The sequence below is a fragment of the Rhincodon typus genome, chromosome 8 (assembly GCF_021869965.1).
Source record: "Rhincodon typus isolate 14 chromosome 8, sRhiTyp1.1, whole genome shotgun sequence".
Lineage (NCBI taxonomy): Eukaryota > Metazoa > Chordata > Chondrichthyes > Orectolobiformes > Rhincodontidae > Rhincodon > Rhincodon typus.
In genome coordinates this window covers 93,610,692-93,623,750 of record NC_063339.1, presented here as the reverse complement: position 1 = coordinate 93,623,750, position 13,059 = coordinate 93,610,692, and the positions used below count along the sequence as shown (strand labels likewise).

General features: G+C 44.8%; 1 long non-coding RNA gene across 4 annotated transcripts in view; it reads right to left on the bottom strand.

The window, feature by feature from the left end:
• Nucleotides 1-7,441: 7,441 nt before the first annotated feature.
• Nucleotides 7,442-13,059, bottom strand: part of LOC125483838 — a 29,670-nt gene continuing 24,052 nt past the window's right edge. The window contains exons 4-5 of one of the 4 annotated variants that reach the window (XR_007262734.1): nt 11,596-11,700; nt 7,442-8,078 (exon numbers count right to left, since the gene is read on the bottom strand). This is a non-coding gene — a long non-coding RNA (uncharacterized LOC125483838). The remainder of the gene's footprint in view (nt 8,079-11,595; nt 11,701-13,059) is intronic. The other 3 variants (XR_007262732.1, XR_007262733.1, XR_007262731.1) reach the window with 3 other exon arrangements.

The window sequence follows — 13,059 nt, the reverse complement described above, 5'->3', positions numbered from 1 at the left end:
ATTGGCGCCTCCCCGGCAGGGAATTGAAACCCGGTGTCCCGCGTGACAGGCGAGAAGACTAATCACTACATTACCGAGGATGGCTCATGGCGCCCTTACCCCCAACACCTTGAGACCCCTAATCGTGCACTCAGCAAATAAAACTGCTTTACTATACTAATTCTATTTTCCATCGCTTGGCCCATAGCCTTGTATGTCTCAGCATCACAAATTTACCTCTGAATATTTCTTAAAGTTATTAGGATATCTGCCTCTAGTGGCACTTACAGGCACTGGCTTCCAGATTCCAAACACGCACTGGCTGAAAAAGGTTTTCCGTCCATTTACTCAAACCTTCCTCTGTCTTACTTTAAATCTATGCCCCCCTCGTGATTTATTCCTCCACCAAGAGGAAACGTTTCTTTTAGTCTACCCTATGAATCCCTACTTATTTTGGACAGCTCAATCTTGTCTCCTGTAAATCTTCTCTGCTCTAAGGAAAACAAACCAAGATTGTTCAAGAGATAGTAGGAACTGCAGATGCTGGAGAATCTGAGATAACAAGGTGTAGAGCTGGATAAACACAGCAGGCCAAGCAGCATCATAGGGATTTCACAAGCTTCAAAATCTCCCCTCCATCTCCCGTATCCCAAAACCAGCCCAGCTCGTCCCCGCCTCCTTAACCTGTTCTTCCTCCCACCTATCCCCTCCTCCCACCTCAAGCCGCAACCCCATCTCCTACCTACTGACCTCATCCCGCCCCCTTGACCTGTCCGTCCTCCCTGGACTGACCTATCCCCTCCCTAACTCCCCAAGTGCACTCACCTTTACTGGCTCCATCCCTGCCTCTTTGACCTGTCTGTTTCCTCTCCACCTATCTTCTCCACTATCCATCTTCTATCCGCCTCCCCCTCTCTCCCTATTTATTTCTGAACCCCCTTCCCCTTCCCCATTTCTGATGAAGGGTCTTGGCCCGAAACGTCAGCTTTCCTGCTCCTATGATGCTGCTTGGCCTGCTGTGTTCATCCAGCTCTACACCTTGTTATCCAAGATTGTTCAATCTCTCTTCATAACTGAAACTCTTCAGCCCAGAACATATTCTGGTAAACCTCTTCTGCATCGTTTCTCGTGCTATCACATCCCTGCTATAATGTGAATTACAGAACTGTACATAATACTCTCGCTATAGCCGAAAGAACAAATGAAGTAAATGATGCAGAAAGTCACAGGAAATGGTCTATTTCATCGAAGTCTCTTTTGATCAATGCTGTACTGTGTCCTTTTCCTGAGTCTGATACTCCAGTAATCACTGGTGCATGTCAGGAAAAAGCTGCTCCATGATGTTTGGTCTCACAACCGCAGTAGCTCATTGGATCGACTGGTTTGAAGGTCCCGTTGGTAAGTCTGGAGCACGTTCATTCAGCGACAGTCGAAGTAACAGGACAGACTGAAAGGTGTCAATGTAAAACTGAACGTTAGATTGCGCCGTGACTCAGTAAAGTGAACCGAGGAACGGAAAGGAGGTTTGTTGAGTGTGGGAGGGAGAGAAATCTTCAAGAACTGGGCTTGAATTCTGATACATCAAACGTAGATACGCAAAATAACGAGTGTTTGAGGGAAGAAAATTATCAGCTCGGGGAATATTTTCACGTAAAAATGTTTGATATTTTGCTGCATTTCTGTATCACCTGTCACAAGGCCTAAAAAAAGCAACAAACACCCACTGCCATGACTTGGATTCGAACAAAACCCCAACAGCCACAACACAGAGTAGCAGCGTGACAGAACAATACATGGTTCACCAAGGCACTGTGTAGAGTGGCAGAATGTATGTTAAGAGCAGTACCAGTTACACAATAGGAATTCTTGCTGAACAGTGGATTGAGATGCGGGGACTCAGCGTGAGCTGAACTTGCTTCCCAGGGGCATTGGAGATTCCATGATTCAGTATGTTGAAGGCGAAGATTGATAGTTTTCTACAAAACATCAAGGACTCAGGGGATAGTTCAGGATATTGTTGACATGTATTTTTCAATAGCAATTTAGTTTTACGTCGGTTACTTCATCAGTTCCCACACACAAGGAAGTAACCACTCCTGCAGATGATCATACAATCCCAGTTCCTAGGCCCGGAACCAAAGAAACTCAGTGCCCCAGCCGTGAAGATACAACCAGAAATGGGGATGGCACTGATTGTGCGGAGCTCCTCTGTGGCTCCAGTTAAAACTGACTCAGAGATAGTCGGAACTGCCGATGCCGGAGAATCTGAGAAAACAAGGTGTAGAGCTGGATGAACACAACAGGCCAAGCAGCATCAGAGGAACAGGAAAGCTGATGTTTCGGGTCTGAAACCTTCTTCAGAAATGGGGGAGGGGAAGGGGATTCTGAAATAAATAGAGAGAGAGGGGGAGGCAGATGGAAGGTGGATAAAGGTGCAGATAGGTGGAGAGGAGACAGACTGGTCAAGGACCACGTACCACATCACCAACCTTGGATTCAACGCATCATCCTCTGCCACTTCCGCCATCTGCAATCTGACCCCACTACCAAGGACGTTTCTTCCTCCCCACCCTTATCTGCCTTCTGGAGGGACCGCTCTCTCCGTGACTCCCTTGTCCGCTCCACACTCCCCACTAGCCCCACCAGCCCTGGCACTTTTCCCTGCAACCGCAGGAAGTGCTACACCTGCCCCTACACTCCCCACTCACCCCCATCCCAGGCCCCAAGAAAACCTTCCACATAAAACAGATGTTCACCCGCACATCTGCTAATGTGGTATATTGTATCCACTGTTCCCGTTGTGGCCTCCTCTGCATCGGGGAAACCAAGTGTAGGCTTGGAGACCACTTCGTGGAACACCTACGCTCGGTTCGTGACAAACGATTATACCTCCCAGTCGTGAACCACTTCAACTCCCCCTCCCACTCCTTGGATGACATGTCCATCCTGGGCCTCCTCCAGTGCCACAACCATGCCACCCGAAGGTTGCAGGAACAGCACCGCATAATTCGCTTGGGAATCCTGCAGCCCAATGGTCTCAATGTGGACTTCACAAGCTTCAAAATCTCCCTACCACCGACTTCATCCCAAAACCAGCCCAGCTCGTCCCCGCCTCCTTGACCTGTCCGTCTTTTCTCCCACCTATCCGCTCCTCCCACATCACTGGCCAAACCCCCATCCCCACCTCCTACCTACCAGCCTCATCCCCGCCTCCTTGACCTGTTCATCTTCCCTTGACTGACCAACTCCCATCCTAACTCCCCACCTACACTCACCTTTACTGGCTCCATTCCCGCCTCTTTGACCTGTCCATCTCCTCTCCACCTATCTGCTCCTTTATCCACCTTCCATCCGCCTCCCCCTCTCTCTCTATTTATTTCAGAATCCCCTTCCCCTCCCCCATTTCTGAAGAAGGGTCCAGGCTGGAAACGTCAGCCTTCCTGCTCCTCTGATGCTGCTTGGCCTGCTGTGTGCATCCAGCTCTACACCTTGTTATCTCAGATTCTCCAGCATCTGCAGTTCCTACTATCTCTGCGGCTCTAGTGACACAATCGGTGAGCGCAGGGTCCTTCTGTGACGGGACAGAGGCACATGAAACACCGAGGCTATGAGCTCCAACCTCACCCAGAGCAGCTTTTATTGACATGGAGCAGGGATTATTGGGGCATCAGGCTGTACAGAGCAATGTTAGTCAGCATGGAATTTGTTAAAAAAGACCAGCTTCTTTTGTTGGATCATGATCTGTCGCGGGGAAATGTCTCAATTATCAATGAAATTAGAGATTACTCTGTCACCCGACAGATTGCACCCGCCTGTTAAATTCATTGTATGTTTGTCTGTGTGTCTTTTAAAACAGAATTCCTATTCCATATCCACGACCTTTTCATCAGAACCAGGCAATTTTTCATGTGCTTGTCGCCATAAAGGATTTTGTCATTTTGGAAGGCAGAAGGGCGAGTACAGGATGATAAAGACAGAATGGCGAATGATAGCCTTCAGATGAATTTAAATGTCAATGTACACGATCAGGGGAATGTTACCATCCACAGACAAACAAAAACTAGGAATGTAACAAAAACAGAAATTTCTGGAGAAACTCAGTAAGTCTGACAGCATCTATGGAGTGAAAGCAGAGTTCATATTTCCGGTTCAGAGACACTTCTTCAGAATTTTTTAGAATGATGAATGTAACTGCTGGATTAGCCTTCACCAAAAGTTCAGGAAAATCATGAGTCTGTCCATCTGAATGAGTTGCTGGACTGCTCAACCCCTTCGTTTGACATTGTGTGTATGTTCATGATATGTTGCTGTTTCTGTTTGAGTGTGTGTGTGTGTGTGTGTGTCTGTTTCTGTCTGTCACATTCTGGTTGGCGTGACATATTGGAATTGTACAAGCAGGAAGGCGTGCCACCAAGTGTGCTCCTATTCAAAAGCAAGAAGGAAGTTACAATCTATTTCAGTTGTGGGTTGCATGATAGATAAGAGCGTACTGGCACAGCAGGAGTATGCTGGGCCCATAACCCAGAGGTCATGGATTGAAACCATCCCTGCTATCTACACGACAAACTGATGTTTGTTACCTGAGTATTAGTGTTTAAGCTCGCTTTGCTCACATTGTCTCTGCATCAGCTTCTTGCTCCCAGTCAACAATTCGATCTGCAGTAAACCGCATTTATTCCAGCATGGACACACACTGTAAATATTACAAACACACGCCAGCTGATACTTTTCCCCTTCACTCAATCCTTTCTTAAATGGAACTAACACTGGCATGATGGTCCGAATGGCCTTCTCCTGTTCTCTGTCACTCTGGGATGATCTGAACAGTGACAGTTATTCTCTCCAATGAAGCAATACAGCAGGGAGATAGCAGTGTCGTGGTGATATATCTCCTAGTAATCCCTGGGGACTGACCATGTCAGCTGCTGGAGTTTACACTCAAATTAATAAAATCTGGAATATAAATCTGATTTCACAAACAAAACCATGATTTTAATTTCCTGAAATCCCAGTCATTCATGTCCCCTTGGGAGGGAGTTCCTTACCTGGTCTGGCATACAAGTGACTCCAAGCCCAAACAACATGGTTCACCCCAAACTATCCTCTGACATCAGTTCAAGGTGAATTCGGGATGAACAACAAATGCTGTCCTGACCAGTGCTCCCCACATCCCGTGGGAGAACAAGAAAGAATGAAAACACATTCACAGCAGGCAAGAACAGGCCTTGGTCCTGCATGGACTTGAATTCACCTGATTGCCCAACCTGGATAGACACAAGAACACCCACAGCACAGAGAAACCAGGGAAACGTGGGGACTGAAGGAAGGATTCAGTTCCCCACGGAGGTGGAAACTCAATTACTCAGTGACACTGGGGAGATGCCGATCAGGAATGCCATGTGTGGGAACAGATAACTCAGAGAAACAACCTCTGGAGACATCAACAAATTCACATACGACAGTAGAGGTTAGATTTTTTTGTTAACCCCGACCAGGAATGAACCATGTCTGGATGACTTTCCAGTGGAGTTCTGAGGGTCCCTCGATTTGAAATGTTATCTTTGATTTCTCTCCACAGATGCCGCCAATTCTGTTGAGTTTTTCCAGCAATTTCTGTTTTTTATTTGTTTCCGATTTTTCCAGGGGAGTTCCATTGTTGTCTGATGTAGATCAATGATTAAATCCAAGTTGTATGGGCCATAATTTAGAAGTTTGCAGACAACACGCAACAATGCGTGATGTAGTGAACCATAAGGAACAAAGCCTGGGACTGCAGGGAGATAGCAATCAGGTGGAAAGAAAAGAATGATGAATGGAATTCAATCCAAAGAGATTCATAATGCATTCAGGGAGAGTGAACAATGGAAGTGGGGATGCTGAGTGGTGTAGAGGAACAAAGACACCTTGGAGTGGACATTCACAAATTCCTGAAGGTGGTTGGACAGGACAATCACATGGTCAAGAGGGTTTTGGGATACTTTCTGTTCTCGACCACAGGCTGGACTATAAGATCAGGAAGTTGATGCTAGAGCTTTCGCGAACACCAGTTCAGAGAACAGCTGGAAGACTGAGCACAAGTCTGGTCATTGCGTTGGTCAACTTATTTTTTTTTTTTAAAATCATGATAGAAGATCCAGGGCAGAAACAGGCTTTTTGGCCCGTCAATTTCACTGCACCACTCAATGAGATCATTATTGATACTGCTCCAAGTCAGGATGGTACGCACCCTGGAGGAGAACTTGCAGATGGTGTTGTTTTGATGCATTCTCTGCTCTTGTCCTTCAGGGTGGTAAGAGCTTGCAGGCTTGGAAAGTGCGGTGAAAGGAGAGTGGGTGAGTAACTGCAGTGCATTTGGTAGATAGTGCACTCTGCTGCCACTGTACCTCAGTAATGAAGGGAGTAAATGCTGGAAGTACTGAATGGGGCACCAGTTAAGTGGACTGCATTATCGTGGATGGTGTCAGGTTTCTTGGTGTCATTGGAGCTGCATCCATCCAAGCAAATTGACAGTGTTCTTAATGACAGATATTCTTAAATGATGCACAGGCTTTGGGGAGTCATGAGTTGAACTAATCACGACAGAATCTTTTCCCTCTGACCTACTTTTGTAGGCACAATATTTAAATATCACGCCCAGTTCAGTTTCTCATCACTACTAGCACCCCAGGATGATGATAGTGGGCAATTCAGTGAAGATAAAACCATTGAATGTCAATGAGTTATGGTTAGATTTTCATTTCTCAGATTTGGTCATTAATCTTTGGGACTTGGTGCAAATGTTCTTTGTCACGTAGCAGGCTAACTTCAATGTTGTCCAGGGACACTGCATTTAAATATCTACCACTACAGTAGCTGAGTCACAAATGGTGCTAAACATTGTGCAACCATTGACAAACATATCCACTTCTGACCTTATGACGCAGGGAAGGACATTGATGAAACAGCTGAAGGTGCTTGGGACCAGAAACTGATGCTGAGGAATTTCTGAAGCTGAGATAGCTGGCCTCTAACCAATCACAAGCACCTTCTTCTGTATTCAGTATTATCCAATTAGGGTGAAGTCGGGCAAGGAGGATAGGAGAGTGTACAAGGGGAAAATAAAAATATAAAAGGAAAGGAGTGGAGCATTAAAACATTGAACAAGTGGGAGATAAGCTTGGACGAACAGTACAGCATAGGGCTCAGAGTCAAATACAACCATGTAATGACAGTTATTTCGTCTCAGGTAGTTTAAATGCATATCTACAAGTGAACCGTCAGCAGTTACTAACTAAAAATACTCACTTAAGTATCACTCACAAAGAAAGGCTTGCGTGCTGTGAGCTGATGGTAGGGACAGAGAAACTCTGAAGATAACGTGGAAATGGAAGACCTGTTGAAATGAGAGGACTCAGGACTTTGTCAGAAACTGAACAGCATCCTGTTTTTGTCGTAAATGACTGTTATCTAATTTATTTTATGCCAATGTTACATACAACCAACCTGACGTGAAAACGTCTCAATATGCTGTTTTGAGCTGTAAATGGTAGAGGATCTCCAAGCTCGACGAGGAGACCTCTTCCGCAAATATGTGGTACAAGCTTGAATAAATTCACCTTGTTTTGATCTACTCAGGTCTGAGGATGCAATCTTTTCAAAAACCCACAATCAAAGCGAGAATAATATTCTCTGAATCCCGTTGACTCTAGTTTTGCTATGATTCCTTGATACAATGCTCTGTCAAATAGAGCCTTAAGATGGCAGGAAAGTCACACTCTCATTTGGAATTCAGCTGTTTGGTCCATGTTTGCACCAAAAATGTGAGGAGATCAGGAGATGAGTGGCCCTTGCCTAACTCAAACCGAGATCCATCACTGTGACATTGCAAAGCAAGTGCTGCTTGATGTCATTGTTGTCATACTGTTTTGACTGCATTTACGTATCGACAGGCCAGACGATTGACCGAAGGCTTGTGCACACAGACCACGTGTATGGTTTCTCTTCACCGTGAACGATGCTTTTTTCTTCCACGTTCAAAGCTCTCGAGAATTGAGTGTCACTGGCAGCTGTTGATCCAATTTTTGACTTGAGCTGCCTGTCTGTAAATCCTTTCCAATTCCCTAGAAAATAAATTTAAAACAGTCAAAAGTGGAATGAAAGCTTCTGGATTGTTAGAAAAACCCACCTCGATCATGAATGTCCTTGAAAGGACAGAAGATGAAAAATACAGGACAAATCAGGCTGTGGGAACTGGCTACTGAGCCAGTCATTATTTCTGCAGGGCCAGCAGAGTGGGAGGTTTGAGTGATACCACAACAACGCTGTCTGTATAACAATACAAACCGTACAACTGTCTGACCATAACTTGCGTCAGCTTGTACTTGGATAAATGGAAATGACCTGAGCTTGCTGAAAAGCATTTCTGTAAACAAGTGCGAATTCATGGGCCACCTTCAGACACACGCGGTCCCCCTTTGTACTGGTGAGACTTGCATTTGGAGTACTGTGTTCAGTTCTAGTCACCGTACTTATAGAAAGTTGTTAACACATTGGAAACATTTCAAAGAAGATTTAATGGACTAATACCTAGAATGAGTCGAGTGCCTAATGGGGAAAGGGTAGACGGGCTGGGCCTGGATCCTCTGGAGTCGAGAAAAGAAAGAGGAGACTAAATTGAAATTTGAAAGATATTGAAGGGAGCCGACCACGTGGATGTTGAAAACATGGTCCCTTTTGTGGGAGAATCTAGAACTGATGGTCATTGTTTAAAGGTAAGGGTGAATCCATTTGAAATGGTGAGGAACATTTCTTTTCTCTAAGAGGGTTGTGAATCTTTGTAACTCCCTTTGTCAAAAGGCAGTGGTTGAAGAATCATTAAACTTTTTTTTAAAAGGCAGAAGCAGACAGATTCTTGATGACCGAGATGATGAAAGATATTCAGGGATACGCAGACACAGAGTTGAGGTTGAAATCAGATCAGCCCTAATCTTATTGAATCTCAAAGCAGGCTCAAAGGGCCGAGTGGCCGACACTTGTTCCTCATTCATATGCTCAAATGAACCAGAGAACAAAGAAACACAAATCTTGTCTGATTACTGGGGGTCAGGAGGGTGTTTGAGCTCCTACTTCACCTACTTGGATCAGTTCCATTTTATCCCCCCCACCCAGCTTCAATTAACATCCTTTTAATTTCCAGGGAATACACCATTTTTGGTGAGATGAGGCATTTTGATAGAAGAAGAAGAAAACATATGAAATAGGATCTAGAGTTGTCCATTATGCCCCTCGAGCCTCAAAAAGGTCAAAGCTCATCTATTTAGGTTTCAATTCCACATTCCCAATTGGCCTTGATAATGTTTTTTCCTTTATTCCTGTGGGCATTGCTGGCTAATCCATCTCGTTGTCATTGAGAGGGTGGTAGTGATCTGCTTTCGTGAACCACTGTACTCCATGAGCTGCAAGTGGACCCACAAGGCTGTTAGGGAGGGAATTCAGGATTTTGACCCATCAATACTGAAAGAATAGTGATATACTTCCAAGTAAGGATGGGGAGTGGCTGGGAGGGAATTCATGCCCAACATCCAGTCTCAGAGACCTACAGCACAGAAAAAGCCTCGGCTGACTCTGTCTGATTTTGTCACTATTTTTGACACCATCACCCCCTATGTCACTAGGGGGTGATGGTTGAAGGTTACTTCTCAGACGTGAAGCCTGTGGTGTGCCACAGGGGTCAGTGCTGGGACCTTTGTTATTTGTTATTTACATAAATCATCTGGATGTGAATATACAGGGATGATTACTAAGTTTGTGGATGATACAAAATTAGTAGGTATTGAGAGGGGAAGATTATCAGAAATTACAAAAGGATCTCAATCAGTTGGGGAAGTAGGCTGAGGGTTGGCAAATGCAATTCAATACAGATAAGTGTGAGGTGTTGCACTTTGGAAAGTCAAACCAATGTAGGACTTATACAGTAAATGGTAAGGTCCTGAGGATTGTTGTGGAACAGAGGGACTTGGAGAACAGGTACATAGTTCATTGAAAGTGGTGTCACAGGAAACAAGGGTGGAGCAGAAGGCATTTAGCATGCTGGCCTTCATCGGTTGAGGCATTGAGTATAGGTGTTGGGACATTATGTTACAGATGTATAAGTCATTGGTGAGGCTGCACTGGAATACTGTGTACGGTTTTGGTCACGCTGTCACAGGAAAGACATAGTTAAACTGGAAAGTGTGCAAAGAAGATTTACGAGGATGTTACCAGGACTAGTAGGCCCAAATTGTAGGGACAGGTTGGTCAGGGTAGGACTTTATTCCTTGGAATGTAGGAGAATGAGGGAGTGACTTTATTGAGGCGTCTAAAATCATGAGGGGCAAAGATAGGATGAATGCATATCGGCTTTATCCCAGGGATGGGGAATTGAAAACGCCAGGTCATCGGTTTAAGGTGAAAGGGGAAAGATTTAAGAAGGACCTGAGGGGTAACTTCTTCATGCACAGAGTGGTGCATGTATGGAATGGGCTGCCGGAGAAAGTGGTTGAGGCTGGTACAATAGCAGCATTTAAAATACATTTGGACAGGTGCATGGATGGGAAGGGTTGAGAGGGAGGTGGACCAAATCCAGCAGTTGGAAGTAGCTTAATGGCCAGCATGGACCAGTTTGGGAAAAAGGCCTTTTTGCGTGCTGTATTACTCTATGAATCTAAATCTTACAACCTGTCTAGTGCATCCCATCGTGTTGTGGAAAGTTAAAGAGAAAATTTGGGGATGCTTGCACAAATATTGTATCATCTATACCTACGGGTGAAGTGCTAGATGACTGAAGAGTGGCGAATGTTGTGCCTTCATTTAAGGGACGTAAGGAGAAGCCGGTGAACTATAGGCATGAGAGTCTGACTTTGGTGGTGGATATGTTGTTGGAGGTGATTCTGGAAGATAGCATTTGGAGAGGCAAGGAATGATTATGGATTTTCAGCATGGTTTTATGCAAGTGAAATAGTGTCTCACACATTTGACTGACATTTTGATGAAGTAACCAAGATGATCGACGAGGGCAGAGCAGTAAATATTGTTTACTTGGACTTTAGTAAAGCTCTTGACAAGGTTCCACAAGGCAGACTAAAGTTAGCTTACATGGGATCTAGGGTGAGCTTGCCAGTTGGATAAAAAATTTGCTTAATGTCAGAAGACAGGCTATGGCAGTGGAGGGTTGTTTTTTGGACTGGAGGCCTGGTGTTCAGCAACGACCAGTGGCGTTCTGCAGGGATTGGTATTGGGTCTACTTTTGTTTGACATTTATATAAATGATTTTGATGAGAATACAGAAGGCATGGTTAATAACTTTGCGGATGACACCAAAATTGGTGGCATAGTGGACAGTGAAGAAGGTTATCTAAGATTTCAAAGAGATCTTAATCAATTGGGTCTATGGGCTGAGGAGTGGTAGATGGAGTTTAATTTGAATAAATGTGAGGTACTGTACTGTACTAAAACAAACAAGGGATGCAGGACTTATACAATTAAAAGCAGACCCTTGGGTATTGTAGACCATAGAGACTTGAGGCTTTAGTGACCGAATTCTTTGAAATTTGCATCACATACAGACAGGGTGGTTGACAAGGCGTTCAGTATGCTTACCTACATTGCTCAGTCTGTTGTGTAGAGAAGTTGGGACGTCATGTTGAGATCATACAGGCCATTGGTGAGGCCTCTTCTGCAGGACTGTGTCCAATTCTGGTTGTCCTGTTATAGCAATGATATTATTCAGCTGGACAGAGTTCAAAGGTGGTTTACCAGGATGTTGCTGAGAATGGAGGGATTGAGTATAAGGAGGGGCTGGGACTCATTTCACAGGAATGTAGCATGTTGAGGTTGACCTTATAGAGGTTTGTGAAATTCAGGTGTCCTTTCTCTGGTGTGGGGATTTCAAGACCGGGAAGCATATTTTTAATCAAATGGAATAACATTTGTTGTCGCATGTACTCACAGGAGTACAGTGAAAAGTTTACAAGTTGCCACTTGTGGCACCATCTCAGGTACAAAGGTACCTAGGTACAACACTACCCAGCGCCCTACCATTAATTGTTTAAGTCCTGCCCTTGAGGAGTATAGAGAAGGTGAATAGCAGATGTCTTTTACCTCGGGTGGGGGATTTCAAGACTAGGGGCATATTTTTTTAGGTGACAGGTGAAAGATTGAGAAAAGGCATGAGGGGCAACCTTTTTTTTTGTAGAGTGTGATTCCTGCGTGGAATGAACTTCCAGAGGAAGTGGTGGATACAGGTACAGTTTACAACATTTAAAAGACTTTTGGATAATATGTAAATAAGAAATGTTCAGAGAGATATAGACAATGTGCAGGCAGATGGGACTACATTAGTTTTGGAACATGGTCAGCATGGACTGGTTGGACCAATGGGTCTGCTTCCATGCTGTCAGACTCTATGACTCTGTGATTGAAACTAACAGAATACTGAGAGGACTGGATAGATGGACATGGAGATGTTTCAACTCGCAGGAGAGACTCGAATCTGAGGGCACCGCTCTCAGCAAAGGGATGACCCTTTAGAACTGAGAAGAAGAAGAATTTCTTCAGCCAGAGGGTGGTGATTCTGTGGAACTCAGTGTCGTAGAAGGTTGTGGGGGCCATGTAATTGAGTGCACTTGTGACTGGGATAAATAGGTTCTTGATTGGTAAGGGGATCAACAGGAGAAGATAGGAGAATGGGTGTGAGAAACATATCAGTCACAATCAAATTGTGGAGCAGTCTTAGCGGGCCGAATAGCCTAATTCTGCTCCTCTGTCTTGTGCTCTTATGGTTATTATGGGTGACTTCAGTCTGCATATAGGTTGAACAAATCGAATCAGCAACAATACCATAGAGGAGAAATTCCTGGGTTGTGTACGAGATGGTTTTCTAGATCAACAGACTGAGTACCCAAAGAGAGGACAGGCCATCCTCAAAGGTGTATTGTGCATTGGTCAGGGGTGGGTTAGCTCAAATGGCTGGACAGCTGGTTTGTGACGCAGAGTGACACCAGCAGCACGTACTCACTTCCTGTACTAGCTGAGGTCACCATGAAGGTCCCACCATCTTCACCT